A 23,898-nucleotide genomic window follows, 5' to 3' on the forward strand; every position below is an offset into this window, starting at 1 on the left:
TGTGGCTCATCTAACTATGCTTTTTGTCTGCTATGTGTGTCCTTTGACTGCCTCACACTTAAAATTAATTTGACTAAAACAAAAACTTCTGCTCGGAAGAACCCACAAACTCCTTAGAAATTATGAAGAGGAATGAATGATATCTAGGCCTGCTAGTATCCATTGGAATGTATTCAGACTTTACAAATACTTATGAGTCAGTCTTGGTCCAGCACTATCTTGACACAATCCATAAACCTGTAAATAGTATTTCATCCTTACTAATTTCCTGTCACATTTTTAATCTTCTGACTAGGCAAGCTAAATATTTACTTAGTATGAGTTCTACTTCTGAACCATGAACATACCCTTCCAATCATAGGTGTTAATTTTACTCCTGACTTACAAAGATATCAAGCTATGGGTAAATGCACCTTTGTTTTATGACAGAAGCCAATAAAAGGTAACACCATGACTTCACTGTGAAGGACATCAGAATGCTGTTCATTGACCTTACAATGTTCCTTATTTTAGTGTATAGATTTGTAAGCTAATAAGCTGGACACAAAGTCATTGAACATTCTGATTACTGTTAAGCAATCGATTTTGATACAGAGATCATCAAACCCTTATCAATGGCCTGACCACTTTCATTTTCTATATCTTTCTCTATCTCTCATTCTGTTGATCACTTAGCCTATGCAATGATTGTTCATTCATTCCTCATTGCTGGTGTGAGAAGTGCTCATTGCAGCTGTCAGTCAGGCAGCCATGAGGGAATTCTGATTCCCAAACCCTGCCTGTAATGGCTGATTTGCAAATTTATAGATGCAAGGTCTGGCACTGTCCTCATTTGTGAGTGTGCACATTCCTTCACATGTCCAGTGAAACCTGTTCGCTAGACATGGTTTATCAGGGTTAAGCTCACATCCCTGACTGCACACTACATGCCATTCATGTGTTTCCCTAGTAAGTTCTTATACTGCAGTAGGATGGACCACCTCCATATTCCCCAGCACCAAAATCTCTAGTTATTCCCATGCAGTCTGGGTCATAGTCAGTCTGTTTACCACATAGATGAACTGTCTCCAACACACTTTTTCCTGTTCTGCACAGCATTTCTTCATTCCCATCAGAATTCCCATGATCTGGAACTTCCTCACTTGACCACTTTTCCATCTATTTGCCTTTTCTAGTCAACTAAGTTTGCTACTCAGTCCAAGAGGTGAATGTACCTGCATTGGTGTTAAAACATATGCCTAATATCACAATACTGTTTTATATACTTTTTGGCAGATTTGCATTTGGTGGAGCTTATAATAATATATTTAATGACTTGTTCAGTATTGCATGCACTGATTTTTTTCTACCATTAAGCCCAGGTTATTAATATTTGCGTAATCTGGTTCTCCCGTTTAGTATGTTACTGTTTTTTTTTTTTGGTACTACTGTAACTACAGCTTATGCATATTATAAAATTAACTATTCTAATGACTAAGCTTACAATGAATTTCTTTTTTGTTAAACACAGGAAAGCAGTATGAATAAGCACCTCTTGAAGGAAGAAATATGTCTACAATGTCTGGGTTGTTTACTGAGTATTCTGAGAAATATCCAGATTTTATATGTTGTAATAATACAGATATTTATTTGCAGAAGCAAAGAAATATGTTTGTTTTCATAAATACATATGTTTTGAAGCACACAAAAACAACTTCTAGTAACAAAGCATGTTCTGTCTCCAAGAAATAGGAATAGTGTGTAGCATCTTAGCAAAAGACTAAAAGCACTGGATCAGAAATTCACTTTATTTTTCATTGTGAGTGGTAGAACTAAAGACCCTGAATATGGATAATGTGTCACATCTTGACATTGCTCGAAAAAATCCTGGAAGTAATTTGATACTATTACTTTCTTTGAAGACGTGAAGTACAAAATAGAATTAGTTAATTAACTATCATTGGCCGAGAGAGAATTTGCCAATAATTCAACATTATCTTTTCTTATTACAGTGGTGCAAGACTCTACATAGACTAGTGTTGTGTAATTATATTATTGTTCAGCTCATTAATATAATTATGTACCTCTTCGTATAGTAGAGATACATAACTATTTATATGTTCTAAACAACCATGCTAAGAAGTGTGAATTTGTAGAACTGCATGGCGTGTTTATGAAAGGTGGAATAGTTAGTGGTAAAAAGAATGATAAAACAAGGTACAGACTATGACAAAGGGAAATACTGCCAGCCCAGCTATCTGGAAGTCTGTAAATAATTCTGTGTTATTTGTGGATATTGATATGATTTATACAGAAGTATGTGTAACATGCTAATCTAAAATCTAGCCACAGCAATCTGTATTGGAACAGAACACTAATGCAACTGCAATATTGTGACTGTTTAAATGTATATGTTTAATGGAAACTGGAACACAGGAGGTTAACTTGAAAAAATTTCAGAGAAAATAGTTGAAATTAAATTGTTTTATAACCAAGTAATAAAACAGATGTCATCTCTCGGTTTCAGGGGAGTAGTAGAAACAATGTCTAGAGCTAGATTTTTTTGAATTGTCTTGAAAGAGAAGTAATTACTAGGTTTATGTTGTAGACATGTTTTATTGTTTTATGACTTCCAGGATCTGCAAACATCTGAGAGATATGTATTTTTCACAGAAAGACGCTAAAATTATGTTAGTTTCTGACAAACAGGGTTTAGCTTGGGAATTGAAGTCAGCTGACAAAAAGTGATGTCATCCAAGCTAACCCAGCAGTAATATTTGATATTAATTTAAGAACTCTCTCAGAGAGAGACTGTGCATTTTGTATTTTGTCTTTGACCTAACAACATCAGCTGGAAACATCCACTCACCTCTGCACTTGCCTTGCTGTAAGTAAGTGTTTAGGGTATAGTAACTCTTTTAAATTCAGATAGGAATATATTAAAGTGTAACTTAGATGTTTTCTTTAATTATTTGAGACTGTCCTGTAATGTTGTTTTAAAAATTTCCTACGATTTTGAACTCCGATGTAACTTATTACTTACTGAGTATTGCCTTGATCTATTATTTATTATTAAATATATTTAAACATTTTAATTGTAGCTGGTCTGTTTAGAGATATTTAAGTTCTTAAGGTACTTGCATATCTATTTGGTGACACTGTACAGGCCATTCTTAAATAGCCTTGCTCTTGGTCAGACTACCATTTGGATAAATTGTAACATTACACAGTAGGCTCGGACACCCTTTGCTAAGGGCCTTAAAGTAGCTGATAAGAGTTGGCTAGTGGCAGTGAAAACTACCTTATAGTCTGGACAGAAGGGAGCATAGCTAGTAAAATTGTGCCAGCCTTTCCCAGGTGTGTATGTGTGTGTGTGTGTGTGTGTGTGTGTGTGTGTGTGTGTGTGTGTGTGTGTGTGTGTGTGTGTGTGTGTGTGTGTGTGTGTGTGTGTGCACATTTGTATATAAATCGAATCTCAAGGAATGTGTGTGTCAGCTACTTGGGCAGGGACACAAAGCACTGGTTGGGCAGAGAGGGTACTGGAAATCTTGGTTTGGTCACTCAGCTGAGATTTCAATGCTATAGTTGTGCCAGTGGGGAGTCTTATTGGGGATCTGGAGAAAGAGGGAGAAACCAAACCCAGACTGACTCTGGTCTCTGTGTGCTCTTAAGGGAAATTGTACTTTACTGTGTCTGTAGAGAGAATTTGCCAATAATTCAACATTATCTTTTCTTATTACAGTGGTGCAAGACTCTACATAGACTAGTGTTGTGTAATTATATTATTGTTCAGCTCATTAATATAATTATGTACCTCTTCGTATAGTAGAGATACATAACTATTTATATGTTCTAAACAACCATGCTAAGAAGTGTGAATTTGTAGAACTGCGTGGCGTGTTTATGAAAGGTGGAATAGTTAGTGGTAAAAAGAATGATAAAACAAGGTACAGACTATGACAAAGGGAAATACTGCCAGCCCAGCTATCTGGAAGTCTGTAAATAATTCTGTGTTATTTGTGGATATTGATATGATTTATACAGAAGTATGTGTAACATGCTAATCTAAAATCTAGCCACAGCAATCTGTATTGGAACAGAACACTAATGCAACTGCAATATTGTGACTGTTTAGATGTATATGTTTAATGGAAACTGGAACACAGGAGGTTAACTTGAAAGAATTTCAGAGAAAATAGTTGAAATTAAATTGTTTTATAACCAAGTAATAAAACAGATGTCATCTCTCGGTTTCAGGGGAGTAGTAGAAACAATGTCTAGAGCTAGATTTTTTTGAATTGTCTTGAAAGAGAAGTAATTACTAGGTTTATGTTGTAGACATGTTTTATTGTTTTATGACTTCCAGGATCTGCAAACATCTGAGAGATATGTATTTTTCACAGAAAGACGCTAAAATTCTGTTAGTTTCTGACAAACAGGGTTTAGCTTGGGAACTGAAGTCAGCTGACAAAAAGTGATGTCATCCAAGCTAACCCAGCAGTAATATTTGATATTAATTTAAGAACTCTCTCAGAGAGAGACTGTGCATTTTGTATTTTGTCTTTGACCTAACAACATCAGTTGGAAACATCCACTCACCTCTGCACTTGCCTTGCTGTAAGTAAGTGTTTAGGGTATAGTAACTCTTTTAAATTCAGATAGGAATATATTAAAGTGCAACTTAGATGTTTTCTTTATTTATTTGAGACTGTCCTGTAATGTTGTTTTAAAAATTTCCTATGATTTTGAACTCCGATGTAACTTATTACTTACTGAGTATTGCCTTGATCTATTATTTATTATTAAATATATTTAAACCTTTTAATTGTAGCTGGTCTGTTTAGAGATATTTAAGTTCTTAGGGTACTTGCATATCTATTTGGTGACACTGTACAGGCCATTCTTAAATAGCCTTGCTCTTGGTCAGACTACCATTTGGATAAATTGTAACATTACACAGTAGGCTCGGACACCCTTTGCTAAGGGCCTTAAAGTAGCTGATAAGAGTTGGCTAGTGGCAGTGAAAACTACCTTATAGTCTGGACAGAAGGGAGCATAGCTAGTAAAATTGTGCCAGCCTTTCCCAGGTGTGTATGTGTGTGTGTGTGTGTGTGTGTGTGTGTGTGTGTGTGTGTGTGTGTGTGTGTGTGTGTGTGTGTGTGTGTGTGTGTGTGTGTGTGTGCACATTTGTATTGTGTGCACATTTGTATATAAATCGAATCTCAAGGAATGTGTGTGTCAGCTACTTGGGCAGGGACACAAAGCACTGGTTGGGCAGAGAGGGTACTGGAAATCTTGGTTTGGTCACTCAGCTGAGATTTCAATGCTATAGTTGTGCCAGTGGGGAGTCTTATTGGGGATCTGGAGAAAGAGGGAGAAACCAAACCCAGACTGACTCTGGTCTCTGTGTGCTCTTAAGGGAAATTGTACTTTACTGTGTCTGTACTTGTCATCCTCCCAGTGTATACATTCCCCACTGTTGCCTGTGGTGAGGATTGAGGCTCCTTGATTACTGGGCCAGTGCATGGGCATCACACAGACTATTAACAGAAACAGATCTGATCTTATCAAAAGTCATATGTATATACTGAAAAAATGAAATTATAAATGCACAGTTAAAACAATTAACTGAGGAATAGACGTGAACAAGATAAAACATAAAACAAAAAGACAAAATTAGGTAAATAATGAGAATGCACAATAAGGGATTGTCTGGCATCTACCTTTTTGGTCCTTCCCTATATCCTATCATTGTTGTGTGTCATATGTTGCTGCTCAAATTACAAACACACAATACAGAGAAAGACATCACCATCAGGACAATGTAGTCAAATGCTGGTCTAGTGTCCAAAATGATCTCAACAGATGAGCTAAGCTTAAGCTTCCTTTCCTGGCCAGAACTGCAATCATTAAAATGAACATTCTTCCTAGATTCCTATACTTATTTAATGTAACTACCAGCATTTTGCATAACAATTTTTTTAAAAATATTATATCTCTTCTTTCAAAATTCATATGGGCCCCCAAATCTGTTAGGATTAGCTATACAAAACTTATCTATCCTAAGGAACAAGGAGGACTTGGCCTACCTGACTTTAAAACCTACTATGAGATAATTAATGAAAGAAGAATTTTTAATATAGCTTCATACCATAAGGATCACTCCCCTTGGGCTCCTGCATGGGTTGTCCTGTATAACAACTATATTAAAACATTGAACTTTAACCCTGCAGCACTCCCATTCTTAAATGAAGCAAACATAGGCATGCTTAGGAATAAGGTCCCTCCAGACCCTCTTTAACTCCTTGAATTTGATTCACTCGTACAATACTCTACAACCACTCCACCTTAACCCTAACCTTAGATTGAATGGGCGCATGCTAAACCTGGAACAATACCCCCTTCTCTTGAACATTTCTATTTCTGATCTCTTTCCTTTCAGACATCAGGCACTTTCTAGCTTAAGAACTAATCCGAATTTACCTAAAAATTATACAATTATTTTACGACAGATTAGAGATCTGGTACGTAGTTACCTGGAGCACCCCTAGGTCTCCGATAAGGATATCTCAACTTGTAAAACATTAAGGAAACTCCTTCTTTTGAGGAAAAAATTACCTCAAATACCTACAAGGTTATTATGTCACTTAAATCTCAGAACAAACTAATTTTTTCTAATTATTGGCCAAAAATTAACCCTTCTGTTAACCAGAGCCTAATCTCTAAGGCTATAAGATTAAGCTCTAAATATATACCCTTTAAAAAGCTGAAATATACTCAGCTTATGATAATGAACAATGCGTATCTTACTCCTGACGTCCTTAGTAAAATCTTTCCCAATCAATCCCCTAAATGTCAGTTCTGTTCTAACCAATCTGATGATATTCTTCATATATTCTGGAGTTGCAAATGTTCCTACAAGCTATGGTGTGCTTTGAGAGTGCTACTTCAGAAAATTGGTTATGAAAAGTCTACCCTTTCATGGGAATTTACCATTCTTCATATTCCACCTCCTGGTCTATCTGAGCGGAATTATAAAGTTCTGATCCCTATCTTTATGTTAATTAAATATTGTATTTCTTTAAATTGGAAGAACAGACACTCACTTTCTTGGGGAGGCTTTAAAGCTCTAGCCATTAAACACCTCAAAGCTCATAAATACTTGTTCCACAATATTAAGCATAAACCAATTATCAAAGAATTGTGGGGAATTCTATTTGATCATATATTAAAATGACTGCACTTTTTAAGTAGGTACCATTAGATTCTACCTTGCTATTCATGATGTATGTTTATGTTGGGCAATGTATAACTGTACATAGTTATTGTTGGTTTTGTATGTCCATACTCTGTACATACTTAGTGTTAGTGAACTGTTTTTGATGTGTGCATAAATGTGAATATTAAAAAATACTAAATAAAGAGAATTAAAAAAAAACAATACAGAGAAAGACCTCTGCATTGTCATAATCATAGAAATAAGAGATAATACTAGCTTGTTTTTCAGATTCAAACCCAAGACCTTCAATGTACTGTGGTGGTGTCACTGCCACTGGACCAACATGAGCCACTGGACAGAGAAGTATCAAGTTTTTCCTTAAGATCCTTATCTTTTCAGCTAAGAAATTCCAACATGGTGATTAGGGTCAACTTATAAACATACACACAAATACAGAGTAAGTCCTCTGCTTAGGCACTGCTAAAATAGTAGAAGTGTACTCATCCCTCATTAGACCCATTATAGAATACAACGGCCTGTTTGGTATGTACCTCTCAAGACATCTGCAACAACTGGAAAGGCCGCAGAGATACCTCACTAAAAGAATCAAAGGCCTAAAGCAGATGCCCTATGCTGACTGTCTAAAAAAACTCCAGCTACACTCTGTCACATATCATCTACTCAGATGCGATCTCTGCTTAACATACAAGGCCATGTGAAAGCCAGAGCTGTTGGACATGCTACACTTAAAGAAATCCCAATCCTTCAGAGCCACATGTTCCAGGAATCTAAACCTTGTCATTACAATGAGCAAAACATGCTGAAGGGATAGGTTCCTGACCCAGAGACTCCCCAGACTCCGGAATAGACTGCCCATACATGTCAAGCAGAGCGCCTCTTTGGCTCTCTTCATAAGGAACCTTGATGATTGGATGGAAGATAGGAAATTCACCCCGGGGATCATGTCAGTCACTCTGCTAGACAGGGGTCCAGGGAAGTAAATATTGTGGGAAGAAATAGCCAGGGAATTGTTATGGCTAGGCTTGTATAGGCCCTAGGGCTAATAGCCTACTACCAACCTATGAACCTATGAAAGGATAATATTAGCTGTAATTTGTGACTCAAACCCACTGTATGCTGGAGGTCATGCCTTTGGACCAACAAGACCCTCTTCATAGATAGGTATTGAGTTTTCCTTCAACAGCCTTGTCTTGTGATTTATAATCATACCATTTTCATCCGTTCTTTGTACAGTTAACGATGCACACTGATCTATGTTTACTTTTTTTTAAGAGAAGTGCATTGAATGTTATTTTTAAAATAATTTTATTAAGTCAGATCACACAAACTGTTTGACTTTATGGCCTTTGACTTGTCACTTGCAACAGTAATAGTCTGACACATCTGACCAGTATTATGTAAGGATGATAAGAAAATTATATGGGCATTGTAATATCACACCTCAGGGAGGTGGATCTGTTTACCACTGTGGACTGGTGGTAAAAACAGTAACTCATGTTTCATTTTAATGCAAATTTCCAGGTTACCTGTAAGGAGTTATGAGTGAACAGTGTTATGTGCATACACAAGTTGTATTCATCATACATTGCATAATAAATGGAAACAGCATCTTGCTTTAATATCTGTTTTACAAAGTATGCAGACTACAAAACCTTGGGGCCAAAATGGTCACATCAGCTATGAAACCAAATTATAGATTTCAGTGCTGTTTTCCACAGCATTCCTTTTCCTGTAAACTTTTTTAACTATTTCATTAAGTAATATAATCATTCTTTTCAAACTGCTTAACTTTCTGCTTATATCAAGATCTTAAAACAAGATGTTATCCTAACTTTGAATTCATAATTGTGAACTACCAATACAGTTTCACAGACTTACATACATTGCAGAAGTTACAGGTGTGTGTGCATGTGTGTGTGTGTGTGTGTGTGTGTGTGTGTGTGTGTGTGTGTGTGTGTGTGTGTGTGTGTGTGTGTGTGTGTATGTGTGTGTGGGTGTGTAAGCTGCTGGTTAATGGACAACATTTTCCCACATCCCTGAACTTTGGTAATGTTGTCAAACTGTAATCCTATAACTTACTTTGCTTCAAGACGTGCATTTCTGGTCCAAACCTGTTTGTTGTTTTGTTAATATTGTCTTCAAAGATTCCATCCACTGATGATAACATAGTCTGCTACACTGGCATGTTATAGCTCATTTGCATATTAGTTGTGGTGTTTCAGTTCCATGTCCCCAAGGCCTTAATAAAATTAGTGCCACTTGCCTGTCCATTACACAGGAGAGAAATATACCATGTTAAAGTGCTATTAGTATAGAACTGTGCCCTAAGTTATTATCTGTGAAAGTTACATTAGTTCTTATGTTCAGTGCAAGCCTTCTAGTTTTATCACCTAAGACACACTTGTGGAAACTATAGATATTATCATTTAACATTTGTGTACATGGTATCATTCATAAGAGCAAATGAATCACAGGCTACATGATATTGCCAAAATCAGATGCATTATATTAAATCAGGGTATATTAACCTAATTGCCAATACAGATATGTTTTGGAGTCCATTCTCAATGTGTTTCCATAATGGATGGTCATGTGAATGGCAACACCACTGCTAATGACTGAATGAATGACTGAAGTAATTAGTACTACTGTACGTTTTCAGTTATAGTTACCTAACCAAAACTCATTAATGGCACGTGCTACACTTTTCTTACTACATGCACCTGTCCTGTTGGTCCAATCCAAAGAAATGATACAGCTATGTAATATACAGGTCGAGCCAGCAAAAAGGAAGCATTACAATGCAATGGGGGGTTGTAAATCCAGAATGGTCTGCACTTAGCTGTTGTGCATTTCCTGACATTTTGGTTTCACAGCAGCCTATACTGTATATCAATTTTGCATGTCATTGTTGTAACCCATAGCAGCCAATGATCCAAACAGAAGGACAACATTGAATTGCTCAATGATGTATGTGAATTGGTATGCAGATGACAAATATCCTCCTGATAATTGTGAACAGCAATTAAAAGTAGAATAAAACAGATGGATAGATACTATTAGGCAGCCTCACACAGTGGGATGAATTCAAAACAAAAATGTTGGACAGCACCACATGCTGAAGGAAGTCTTTGGAGCACAAATGGCTGATGTGTTTCCATAAAGTACATTAAAGCAAGTCTTAGGAATTATTTATTCAGTGTGGGGTATTTACAGAATCCACATAAGCCCGCTGGATTCCAAAACATAGTGAGCATGCCCAATGCAACCTAAACGCAGCAAAATGCAATGCATCCTAGAAGGTAGCCAGCTAGATGCCGAGCCAGGCCATATGTTATTCACCTTCTATGGCATTCCTCTCCCTTCCAAAATGGTATATTCTGTTAGGTGCATGGAGTATCATGTCCAAGCAACATCAACAACAGGCCTCCCTGTATTGATGTTGACCAGCTACAGCACTGATCGTGTTCATCAGGTCTGTCCAGACCTTATTACTCCACACAGTATTTCCCATCTCTCCAAGGAGGCTGCAGCCATGCTGGTGCAGAGCCTTGATTATTTTTTCATTTTCACATTGAAAAAATTGTTACCCTTACTTTGGCTTGACATGAGGAAGACAGGGTAATATGCACATTATACATTATATGGTGTTACACTGCTGGAAACTCCTGGTGTTCTGGCTAAAGTGTGATTCTCAAACAATCTGGAAATATATCGTTAATTGATAAGTATATTTCTTGGCATTTTAACCTTTCAGAGTTCTGCATTGTCTTAATTTTGCCTGACTGAATTAGTTTTTTGCTTGACTGAATTATTTTATATATTTACAGGCATTGTTTTCTGTTTCTCATCTGTCCTGAAACTGTCCCCCCCCCCATTCCTGTGGTGGAGTTCATAAAACTGGTCTAACAGCTTTTGTGTTATCTGATTGCTTTTAGGCTTGCTGATTTAAAAATAGTTTCTGTTTGTAAATTCTTGCATACACTGGCTGAAGTATGATTCTCAAACAATCTGGAAATATATCGCTGACTGATAAGTATATTTCTTGGCATTTTAATCTTTCAGCATTCTGTATTGTTTTAATTTTGCCTGACTGAATTATTTTTTTGCCTGACTGAATTATTTTATATATTTTCTGGCATTGTTTTCTGTTTTTATCTGTCCTGAAACTGTTTTTTTCGCCTCCCACCCTATTCTTGTGGTGTTGTTACAGTTGGTGGCTTTGCAGTTGCTCGCCCCTACTGTAAATTTGATGTGGGACACCCCTCTCAGTCTGGTGTTCACTCTACTTAATACAGAGAGAACATTTGAGAAGGCCAACCCACTTAGGTTCTTAGCGTTGAAATTTTCTTCTGATCCTCCTTCCTCTCTCCTTGCAATTTACTAAAAAAAAAAAAAAAAAAAATATTGCACTTTATTTTGCTTTTGCCTCTTCTTAAAAGTACTCACTTGTATTTATTTTGCTGCATTTATTACTGCTTGGTAGTAGCCTGATTAAATTCTAACTGTTATTCTAAGCCTTTTGGTTTAAGCACTTGGCCTTCAGACCAGTTGTTTTACATTAAGAAGGTTTGTGGTCTGCACTGTTGTGGCAGGACAGGTAGCTTACACCCTTCTAAGTTGGGAATTGCTGATTGAAGGCTTAGTGTCTGCTATTCCTAAAAGTGTATTAGTTCTGGTTTAAGCACTTGGGCTTCAGGCCAGTTATTTTTCATTAAGACGGTTTGTGGTCTGCACTCTTGTGGGAGGACAGGCTAGATTCTGCCCTTCTCAGCTGGGAATTTCTGGTTAAAGGCATATTGCGCCTGCTTATTTGAACTGTTTATTTCTAAAATTGGTGCACCTTGTTTGCAGAAGCATAGACTAGATTCTGGCATGCTGAATCTAGCTTTATTTGTATAACTTGAGCAGGCCATCTTTTTTTGGAGAAGGTTCCCATGCACTCTAGTGGCAGGAGTATGCAGTTAAAACTTGTCTGATTGAAGAATGCTGGAACAGGGCTCAGTTTTGAGCTTTTTTAATGGTTAATTGAGTAATTTGTTTAAATCAGTTTGCTCGTTTTCTATTGTTATAGAAAAAATGCACTTTATTCATCTGGTTTTACTGTATTTGTGTTTCTTCCTACTTTATTACTTTATTTTGCTTTTGCTGCTTGTTCTTAAAAGTGTTTAATTGCATTTATTCTGCTGCATTTATTGATGCTTGTTAGCAGCCTGATTAAATTGTAACTGTTATTCTAAGCCTTTGGTTGAAGCACTTGGGCTTCAGACCAGTTGTTTTACATTAAAAAGGTTTGTGGCAGAACAGGTAGCTCACATCCTTCTATGTTGGGAGTTGCTGACTGAAGGCTTAGTGTCTGTTATTCCAAAAGTGTATTAGTTCTGGTTTAAGCACTTGGGCTTTAGGCCTGTTATTTTACATTAAGAAGGTGTAGTCTGCACTCTTGTGGGAGGAGAGGGTAGATTCTGCCCTTCTGAGCTGGGAGTTTCTGGTTAAAGGCTTATTGTTCCTGCTTATTTGAATTGTTTCTTTCTGAAATTGGTACACCTTGTTTGTTGCAGCATAGACTAAATTCAGACCTAATGAATCTAGCTTTGTTTGTATAACTTGAGCACTAATCCAGACCATCTTTTTTGGAGAAGGTTCCCCTGCACCCTAGTGGCAGGAGTGTGCAGTTAGAACTTGTCTGATCGAAGACTGCTGGAACGGGGTTCAGTTTTTAGCTTTTTATTGGTTAATTGATTAATTTTTTTAAATCAGTTTGCTCGTTTGCTACTGTTATATTAAAAAATAAATACACTTTATGCATCACCGCTTAGCTAGGGTTAAACTATTCCCGGCACCATAAAGTCTTCTCTTCAAATTTTCCCTTAGAACTAGCCCGTTTTTTAGTTTTAGCACTCAAATCTGTTTCTTTGAGCTCAGCACTTGTTCAGAACTCATTGTAAGCACTAAATAAGCTACAAATTACTACAGCACTCAACTTTCCTCACTTGTCTAGAGGAAAACAGTTTTTAGTACTTAATAAATAAGCACCTATCTAGGCATGTCTAAGGGTCAGCTCCCAGTGTTTTTTCTTGTCTACCTGATGAATCTGGGTATCTTGATGCAATGCAGCAATTGCCTCATGTACACAGACAACCCTCTCCTCCTACCCCCCAACACTACAACCTGTGAGAGATGCACTTATATAGCCAAACTGGAAGCAAAGCTCTCTTCAACCAAGACTGGACTAGACAGTCAAAATGAAAAGGTAAACACTAGCACCACACCACACTCATCACATAGTCCCTCAAAACCTACATCACCAAAACACACACATAGAAACACAAAACACACACCTACATTCACAGAGGATCTCAATAAAAATCTGCTCAAGCAACAGAGACCTCCAAAGCAGAAACTCAAGCAATCTCCACCCCCCCAACACAACCCAAATGACACATAGCCCACAAATTCAGTGTGCCACTCAACCACAGCCCATAAGGCATAACAACATACCCAACACTCTAGTCATAGGTGACTCTATAGTCAGACACACTGATGTTACACTCACCAGGCTAAACAAGGAGAAAGTTATTGTCAGCTGCTTGTCGGGGGCCAGGATCTGCCACATAACGCATGCACTCAGGTCACTGCATAACAAGTACAGATATGACTCTGTCATTGTCCATGTTGGTGTGAATGGCCTGAGATGTACCTCCTTGGACTACATGAAAAGAGACATGGAGGAGCTCTCCAATCTTGTAGCCCTGGTAGGTATAACTCTAGCCCTGAGTAGCATCCTGCCATCACCCAGAATGATACCACAGTACAAGGACAAAATGATTGACTTCAACAATTGGCTAAGCTTCTGGTGTCATTCTAAGGGGATCCAGTATCTGTCTACCTGGGATAACATCAGTGGCGGCTCGTGATATATGACTGCAGGACTGCAGCCTCCCCCCAGCTGTGACCACACTATGGTACATTCCTCCTAGATTTCCTACATAAACATAACATAATCCGGACTGCTGCCTTCCCAGTCTGGATTCAAGAAGAAGACAGGAGACTGCTAATTTCCCAGAGGTCTATGTGGTGCTAACCGCATAGACTGGAAGGGGATCAGACTGCAAGGTCTACAGTCTTGAATGTTGGAACGAACAGGAACCGGAAACCAGAATTGTGTCCAGCTCAATGTTTGCTGCCTTGAAGTTAGTTGCCTGGAGTTAAGTGATGAACAGGATTATTGCATTGCTGCTTATTAAGTTAGCTGCTGTGAATTGGATCATAGAGTTAAGTGGAAGGGCTGCCTTGTGCTACAGAGGTTGTCAGGTGTCCTGTTTATTAAGTTAGCTTTTGCTGCTTTTGCTGCCTGCCTTGAAGCTGTCTGGAATTAATAGCTGCCATGAACGGGATCACGGAGGTAAGTGAAATGGTTGCCTTGTTCTACAGAGGTTATCAGGTATTACTGCCATGAACAAACAGGATCGCAGTGTAAAGTGGAAATGGAGGTGTGTGTTTGTGTGTGTGTGTGTGTGTGTGTGTGTGTGTGTGTGTGTGTGTGTGTGTGTGTGTGTGTGTGTGTGTGTGTGTGTGTGTGTGTGTGTGTGTGTGTGTGTGTGTGTGTGTGTGTGTGTGTGTGTGTGTGTGTGTGTAATGACCCAGTTGCTTTATACTGGTGGCTACACAGAACCTAGTGGTGGTTAGTGATAAGGCTTGATCCCTGTACCTTAAGTGTAGGTAACAAGAACCTAAATTCCCTAACCACCACCATTTGTGAAATTTTTGCAGATTGTTGCCTCATATTTTGTTCTGTTCTGTTCCTCATAACATCTGTGGTTTCTGAATGCTTAAATCCTTACATATTTGATGGTGCAGTGTTGGTATTGTTGCCTCACAGCTACAGGTTTTCTGATTTGATTCTTGGCTGGGGTGCTTTCTGTATATAGTCTGCATGTCCTCCCTGTGTTTGTGTGGGTTTGCTCTTGTGTCCTCCCATGTTACAAAGACATGTGTCTCCATTATTTCTCCCTGGGATTCTGCTGAATATTATTGTTTTTTGTTCCAAGTCACACTTTCCTGGTTAACAAATGTTAAATAAATAAAATTGACAGGCATTTGAATTTCAGACTTCATATTCTTCAGAAAGTACATAGTAACACACAACCTTTTATTCTAACAATTTTCTAAGTTTATAAGATTAATATTTGTAATGTATCATTATTTTTGGGACTGTATTCCCCCATTATTGGCTTCGTCCAGGTTTTTTGTGCTAAGGTTGAGAGCTGTGATGAGAACTGAATTCATTGAATATGTTTGAGGGCTGTATTCCCCCATTACTGGGTTTGTCCAGGTGTTTTGTGCTAAGAGGTTGACACCTATGGTGAGAACTGAATTCACTAAATGATAGCCATTTAAGTTTCAGTCTTCCTGGCTTTCACAAAACAGCTGATTTGGCATAATGGTATGTTACTCTGAATGTTTTGCACAGGGACCTGGGTTCAAGACTGGGTGATAAAATATATGGTGGTAACAAAGCATTTTTTTTATTCTAGCAACTTTCCAAGATTATACATGCAACGTTTAATGTGTCCCTGATGTTTGGGCTTTTGTCCCCTCCAACAAATTTTGGCTTTTTCCAGATTTCTTGTGCTGCGAAGATGAGAGATACAGTTGAGTATCGAGTAAATTTTACAAGGAGCTGACAGCTGCAGGGGAAGAAAAGTTCAGTGCTGCTTATGGGAAGTCAAATTCCATTGTTAATAGCACAACAGGTAGTGTACTTACTTTTGATACAGAAGGCTGTGGGTTCTACTCCCACAGGGGGTGGATGCTGCCATACTGATAATGTCCTCTTTGGTGAAGATACCTTGTAACTATGAACTTGTTATCAGTTTGCCATCCATTTCCTATTGCAATATTACTAGCTTATCTTTTTTTAATGTAATATAAGCAATTTATTCCTCAGGGGCAACAGGCACTTTATTTTTAGATGAAATCATGAAATATAAAGTTGTTTGCTAGCAGCAACCTCTTTGTTAGTTACAAGTCTCTTTAATGTGGAATTATTTAGATGACTTACTTCTGCAGAGATTGTGCATATTTACTGATACTGGTGGATTGTATAAGTTTGAGTAGACTTTTTATGATGGAAATGTTCTCAATTGGACAGTTTTGTCATTATTGGTGCATGCTTACTGATACTGGTGGATTGTATACGTTTAAGTAGACTTTTTTATGATGGAATTGTACTCAGTTGGGCAGTTTTGTCATTATTGGTGCATGCATTGTGTTTCATTGTTTACTGGAAAAATGTTCAAAATTAATTTAAAACACCCTCTAACAACTGTACTGTATTATACAAGGAATTAATTTAATACAATCAGGAAGGTGTATCACACAACACGTGTTTTGTGTGCAAGGGGCCTATCATTTGAAAACAGCCCAAATGTATTTTCTTTGAATGTGTATTTCAATGCTGTTTCAATGAATGTGAGTTTCAAGGGCAGATATGTTTTAATGCTAAGTCTGTTTTCATTGTGAGACTGCATTGTTTTATTCAGCAGATGTCTTAGTGTTTGTGCTGTAAAATACAAAATAAAACTTTCAAATGAAATCCAAATCATCATAGAAGTAAAGCAGCGTGCACATTGCAGTGTTTATGGTAAATGGGGCGAAATAGCCAAGTAATGGGACATTGGAATGGCTGCAGGGGGTGGCTCCATTTGACCATGATTTTGTGAGGGGGAGGATGGCAAACTCAGAAGTCTCGGCTCAGCTGAACTATACCTCTCAACTGTCCAGATTTTCACAGAATGAATAGCTTTTTGCTTCTTAGTTTTGGTTTGTTCCTCATAAAAATTGTGGTTTTCTGGCAAATCATTTAGGAATTAAGTCACTAAATAATTACAGACAGTGAATTTCAGACTTCATAACCTTCAAAAAAATGCATGCTAAAGCAAGACCTGTTGCTCTATCAATTAAGTTTATAGAAGAGCAATTTTTACTACTGTTTGTATGTTCTCCCAATATATGTGGCCTTGTCCAGATATCCCGTGTTAACAGGTTGAGAGATACGTGCAAATTGCTTTATAGAATTGGGCATATCCAAACCTCTCAACTGTCCCTGATTTTGGCTCAAAATGTTGCTCTCCCTATAATAATCCCTCCGCAAAATGGCAATTTTGCAAGAAAATGTGGAGGGTTTACAATTAATAAATAACTGTAATAATCACAGTTATACATTACTTTTATTTCAGAAATGCATGTAGATTAATTTATTTTGTTAGCTGCTCAAGCTAACAGTACTGATATTAAAAAGTGTCCCTTTGACAGGTTCCCAGCTGTATTGTGTGGCTATTTTATATTTTTTGCATCACATTTGTGGTCCATTTTTCATAAAATTGTGGTTTTCTGGCAAATTAGTGGCAAATCATTAAAGACTGAAGTAAGAAAATAATGACAGACATTTGAGTTTCAGATTTCATACCCTTCAGCAAATTCATACTAATGCAAGACCTACTATTCTATTAGAAAGTTTATAAGAGCAGTCTTTAAATATTGTCGTTATTTTTGGGCCTTTTTCCCACTTGTGTGTATGGCTTTGTCCAGATTTCTTGCTCTGAGATTGAGAGGTATGACAAATGTGTCAGGGCCATTGCAGTCAGCCAGGGACATTTCAAGTTGTGACATACTTGTTGCACCCCACTCCCCCCATGTAGTGACTCTGGATGTGTCCAGGCAAGGCAAGGAGCAGTTATGCAGAGTATCCTCCCATCCAAGATAGACACAAGTACTACAGTGTCTTTTCATCTGTCCTTGCTTGATTTTGCAGAATGTTCTGGTTTTATGTCATATTTTTATACTGTTGATTATGCCTCTTATTATTTAGAAAGTGCCCGTTGCTCTGTGTTTAAGTAGCAATGCTTTTATGACCATCAGGTACGCTTGTCTGAGATTGTAAGATGCAAGTAAGCTTACTGTTAAAGAATTACCAACATTGAAAGCCTTTTTGTTGTTGCCATGCAGAGAATACTTACATAACTAAATAACGTATAAGCCTTGGGTATTGAAATGCATATGACAGTATTTGTAATAAAGGACAGAATTACAGTATTTTAAGAAGGTCATTAACTGTGTTGCAGGCTTGCAGTCATCTTTGTAGGCTTTATCCATAAACTAAACAGAATGCCAATCTATCGTATGGTCCATAACCTGTGCAGTAATCCTATCTTGAGCTTGTTTCTTGTTTGCTGTTCATTTTTCACTTTGATCATGTTTTCCCAATGAAACAAGTAGATAGTTGTTGTCAGGCAGCATGTCTTTTTTGGATAAGAACCATTTTTACAAGTGGGGGTATCACAGAGATTGCTACTTTCATCATGTTACTTGATACGTTTTATAAAGCGGAATATAAATTATAATTAGAACTGCAGTGCATGGAGAAGTGGTTTGAGTTGAGTGCTGCTTGTTTCTCTTGTACTTAATTTTGACTGACATTCTAGTAAATGTATTTAAAAAGTAATTTATTTTTTCATGACTGACAGCCTTTTTGTTTTCATCTTGATATTAAGTAAGCTGTCATGCAGCCAATGCATTGAAATCATTTTTTCTTCTACACTTCACATTGTCTTTATTGGACTCTCATAATGATGTTTTGGCACCCAGGCAAATTTTTGTGATTTTGAGCATAGCTCCTCCCCTTTCTAGTTGGCCACACCCTTTCCCATTGGCCTCACACATTCCGCTCTCTCCTGCAGCCCCCCTTCAATTTGAAGTCACCAGCCACCACTGGAAGACATGATCGACAGACCACGATGCTTTGCCAGAGATGGCCTGCACCTGTCTCCTTAGGGATTCTGGATACTGGCTAAAGCTCTTGCCACCCCTATAGTGCCTTTTTTTAGGCAAGGTTCAAATGACAAATTCACCACCGTAACAGGTACAAGCAAGCAAAATCTGAGGGTAATGCTACTCAATTCAAGAAATCTAAACCTCAAAATGCATGCACTCGAGGCATTCCTTAAAAAGGAGAACATCGACTTCTGTGCAGTGACAGAGACCTGGTTCAAGGCTCCAGAGAGCACCCCTGCATTACCAGGCTATAATTCATTCTACACCTTTCTGCCACCTAACCTGGACCGAAACACTAAAGGCAGAGGCATGTCCATATTCATTAAGGATATTCACACCTCCAGGGTAGTTGCTCAGCATAATGCATCTGAGATTATCCAAGTGCAACTAACTCTGGGCAAGACTGCAATCCAAATTGTAACTTGCTACAGATCCCCCACCATGCCCTATTATTCCCACTCCTCATTTCTTGATACACTGGAAAATATTAGGGTACAATCCAACACCGAATAATGGGCAGTTTTAACTACCCCACCATTAACTGGGAAAACTACTCGTGTACCAACTCTTTTGCTCAACGTTTTCTGGAATTCATAAATTCCAACACCTTGGATCATCTTATCCACACCCCCAGCAGGGGCAGCAATATCCTAGACCTGGTCATTACCAACATGGGTGACTGGTGTTCCACACCAGAGATCAATTCCTCATTGGTCAGATCTGACCACAAGCTAATCACCCTAGACATCTACATCCCGCCCCCAGCCCCCATTAGGGAAGCCACCGTAAAAAATGTCTCCAAAGCCAAGTTCACACTTCTTAAGACAGAAGTGGAAAACTTCACGACACCCATGCAGATGGACAATAGAGGTATGACTGCTGAATCCCACACAAATGCACTTTATAAGCACTTACATGAGTCCATGGATCGTGCTATCCCTAACAGAACCAAGATGCTATCCTCCAAAAAAATGAAGCCGATCTAGTGGTCCCCTGCCATAAACAAACTCTACAACAGAAGAAAGAAACTTTTGTAAATTAAAAGTAAAACCCCATGATTGGTGGAACTCCCTGGTCAGACTCAGTAAGAAGTTGAAATCCCTCACAAAATCTTCCAAGGCTAGTTACAAAAACAAAATCACCACTGATTCTAAAGACAACCACAAAGCATTCTATAGGTATGTCAATAATCTCAATAGCAACACTCAGATCTGCTTTGAGTTACAGCACAATGGCACTAGATATACAGAACCAACTGATAGTGCTAACATCCTGGCAGATAGGTTCAGTGCTAACTTTACCCCCCTCTTACCCCCTAATGGGCCCATCTCTATACCGGACGAATGCAAACTTCCTGTAATCACGGCTGCACAAGTAAAAACTACACTCTCCAAAGCCAAGAACACCGCATCCATGGGACCTGACAACATCCCAGGCTGCGTTCTACACAAACAACAGAATGAAGTGGCACCCCACCAAAGCACCATTTTCAATCATAGCCTCACCTCAGGCTTTGTACCCATTGAATGGTGCACAGTGAAAGTTATCCCACTCCACAAAGGGGGAGCCACCACGGATCCCAGGAACTACCACCCTAACAAGCCTAGTCTGCAAGGCCATGGAACATATCATCATGGAACATATAAACAAAGACATTGATAATCTCCAAACTCTGGACCCCACCCAGTTTGGGTTTGTAAAAGGCAGATCAGGTCTCCTAAATCTGATAGACTTCTATGAAGCAGTCACCAAAGCCGTAGATGAGGGTAAGGCAGTTCACACAGTCTATCTAGATCTCACCAAGGCTTTTGACACCATCCTCCAGACTAGAATTATAGATAAACTCACTAAACTAGGTATAAATCCCTATGTCACAAGATGGGTTGCCATATGGCTCACTGACAGAACCCACACTGTGAAAGTAGCAGACTCCAAATCCGACTTCAAGCCAGTGACAAGTGGAGTACCACAGGGTTCAGTCCTGGGTCCTTTCCTGTTTGCTATCTAATTAAGTATAGGCTAACACAGAAGGTCTTTGGCTAACAAAGTTTGCAGATGACTGCAAACTAGGAGCCATAATCAAAACTCCTAACGATGTGGACATCCTACAAAAGGGCCTCACTGAGACAGATGCCTGGTGTCAAAGCCATGGCCTCAAGCTCAATGCCAAAAAGTGCATTGTCATCCCCTTTGGTAAAAACTCTGTACTCAGGAGCTACCACATAGGTGGTAGTCTACTTAACACCAAAAGTGTGATAAGAGACCTTGGGACACAGGTGGACAGTAGACTCTCCTTTGATAATCACATCACCACAGTAGTCAGGAAATCCTTCTATGTGCCACACCTCATCATGAAAGGTTTCTTATCCAGGAAAAAAGAGGTCATTGTTCCCCTCTACTCATCACTCATTAGAGCCATTATAGAGTACAGTGCCCCTTTTGGTATGTACCTCACAAGACATCTACAACAACTGGAAAGGCCGCAGAAATACTTCACAAAGAGAATTACCAGTCTCAAACAGATGCCCTATGCAGACCGTCTCAAAAAACTCTAGCTTTACTCCGTTACATATCGCCTACTCAGAGGCGATCTCTGCCGAACATACAAAGCTATGTCAAACCCAGAGCTGTTGGACATGCTCCACTTAAAGAAATCCCAATCCCTCTGAGCTACATGTTCTATGAACCTAAACCTTGCCACTACAATAAACAGAATATGCTGGAGGGGTAGATTCCTGTCCCAGAGACTTCTCATACTCTGGAACAAACTATCTGTCTATATCAAACAAAGCTCCTAATTAGCACTCTTCAAGAAAAATCTTGATGATTGGATGGAAAATAAGAAATTCACCCTGGGGATCACCTCTGTGGAGCTGCTCGACAGGGACACACGAAAATAATTTTCTTGAGTGGTGAAAGCCAGGGTACCTTTTTGGCTAGGCTTATATAGGCCCTAGGGCCAATATTCTAGTACCTACCTATGAACCTATATGGAGGCTCACAATTGACATGATGATGTTATAAACATTTGTCAAGTTACTTGATCTGCTGTCCATACCAATGCAAGTTATGCAAAATAACACTTTATCATGTGTACTGTTATGTATTATAGGACATAAGAAATATGAAAACAGAGTCTTACTTTAGTATTGCTGTTTCCACAGTTACATGCACATCAAAACATAACAAGCATGCATACCTTAAAATCTGTGTATGCCTATCATACGCAACCACAGTCAATGACGCACATCATACAAATATTATTGTCATTATATGTTATGCAACGCACATAATAAAAGTTATACATAAATCTTGCTGAAAATCATCATTTATATTAAAAGGAACTGTTATGCATCTCTGGCTACATAACATAGTTACCAGTGAACAGTCAAAGCCATTCTAATGTTGTCTGCATCAGACTGAATGTACTAACAACTACTGCTGTATTACTAAGCATCAGAGAATACCTGTAAACTATTCAGTAAACATACAACTTGCAGCAACTCTCAGAATTCATTGTTCTCCATAGCATAACATGGACAGAACAGGTTAATCACGATAAAGTATGGGTATCTTTTCATTCTAGCTGTATCTGTAGTACATACATCACTAAGAATCAGACAGTATCCGTAAACTATTCAGTTTGCATACAAGTTATTTGTTTATTTTTTTGCAAGATGGCGGTGCACACAGTCGCAGTAGCTCTATGTTCTCCTTCTCAGTGCTTGTTTTCTGTGTATTTTGTGCTCATATGTATGTTCTTTATTGTTAAGTTCACTCAGGCTGATCTTAGATACAGTTGACAAGATCTCTTGCATATCAAATTTCAGCACCATGAGGCTGTTACAAGTTAATTCTTACACTCATATGACATAACAGAGGAAATAGCAAGAGCAACAGTCTCTCCTGGGATTGTTGTCAGCCCAGGCAAGAGGCAAAGGCAGAGAAGGCATAGGAAGCAAAAGGATGGCTGCAGGTCCACCCTACATGCTAGGCTAAGGAAGCATCCTCACAAATCACCTCTTCCCAGCATATTTCTTGCTAATGTCAGATCTATCGCAAACAAAATGGATGAACTTCAGCTACAAATTTCAAAGAACAAACTTGTAAGAGACTGTTTTATTATTCACAGAGACATGGCTACACCTGTGTATACCAGATGCAGCCACTGAGCTGACAGATACATAGCTTTTCAGTGGGACAGGAATAAAGACTCAGATAAGAGCAGAGGTGGGGGCTTTGCATCTATGTTAATAACAGTTGGTGTACCAATGCAAAGACTATCAAGAGTTACTGCTCTCCTGATCTGGAGTATATGACAATCAAATGCAAGCCCTTTTATTTACCTTGGGAGTTCACTGCTGTTATAGATATGGCTGTTTGCATTCTACCAGATGCTAATGCTTGCACAGCTCTAGGTCACCTGTTTGACATCATTAACTTACAGCAAAATATCCATCCAAAGCTGTTCATATCATAGCTGATGATTTCAATCAGTCATACTTAAAGTAAGTTCTCCCCAGATTTCATAAACACAACAAATGTGCAACCAGGGAGAAAAATACACTGGACAAGGCCTACTCAGATATCAAGGATGGCTATAGAGCAAAACAGCTGCCTCATCTAGGCCAGTCAGACCATTTGTCCATACTTCTGACTCCAGCATACATTCCTGTCAGGAGAAAAGACCAGATTACTACAAAGATTGTTAAAATATGGCGGGAAGGTACACTTTTACAGCTACAGGATTGCTTTGAAAGAATTAACTGGGACATTTTTGAGGATAAGGATCTAAAAGAGTACACATCAATGTTGATAATGTCACTGTCAGCAAGTACATTCAT

This window comes from Protopterus annectens, chromosome 1.part0, assembly GCF_019279795.1.
Source record: "Protopterus annectens isolate FY-2018-M chromosome 1.part0, PAN1.0, whole genome shotgun sequence".
Taxonomy (NCBI): Eukaryota; Metazoa; Chordata; order Ceratodontiformes; family Protopteridae; genus Protopterus; species Protopterus annectens.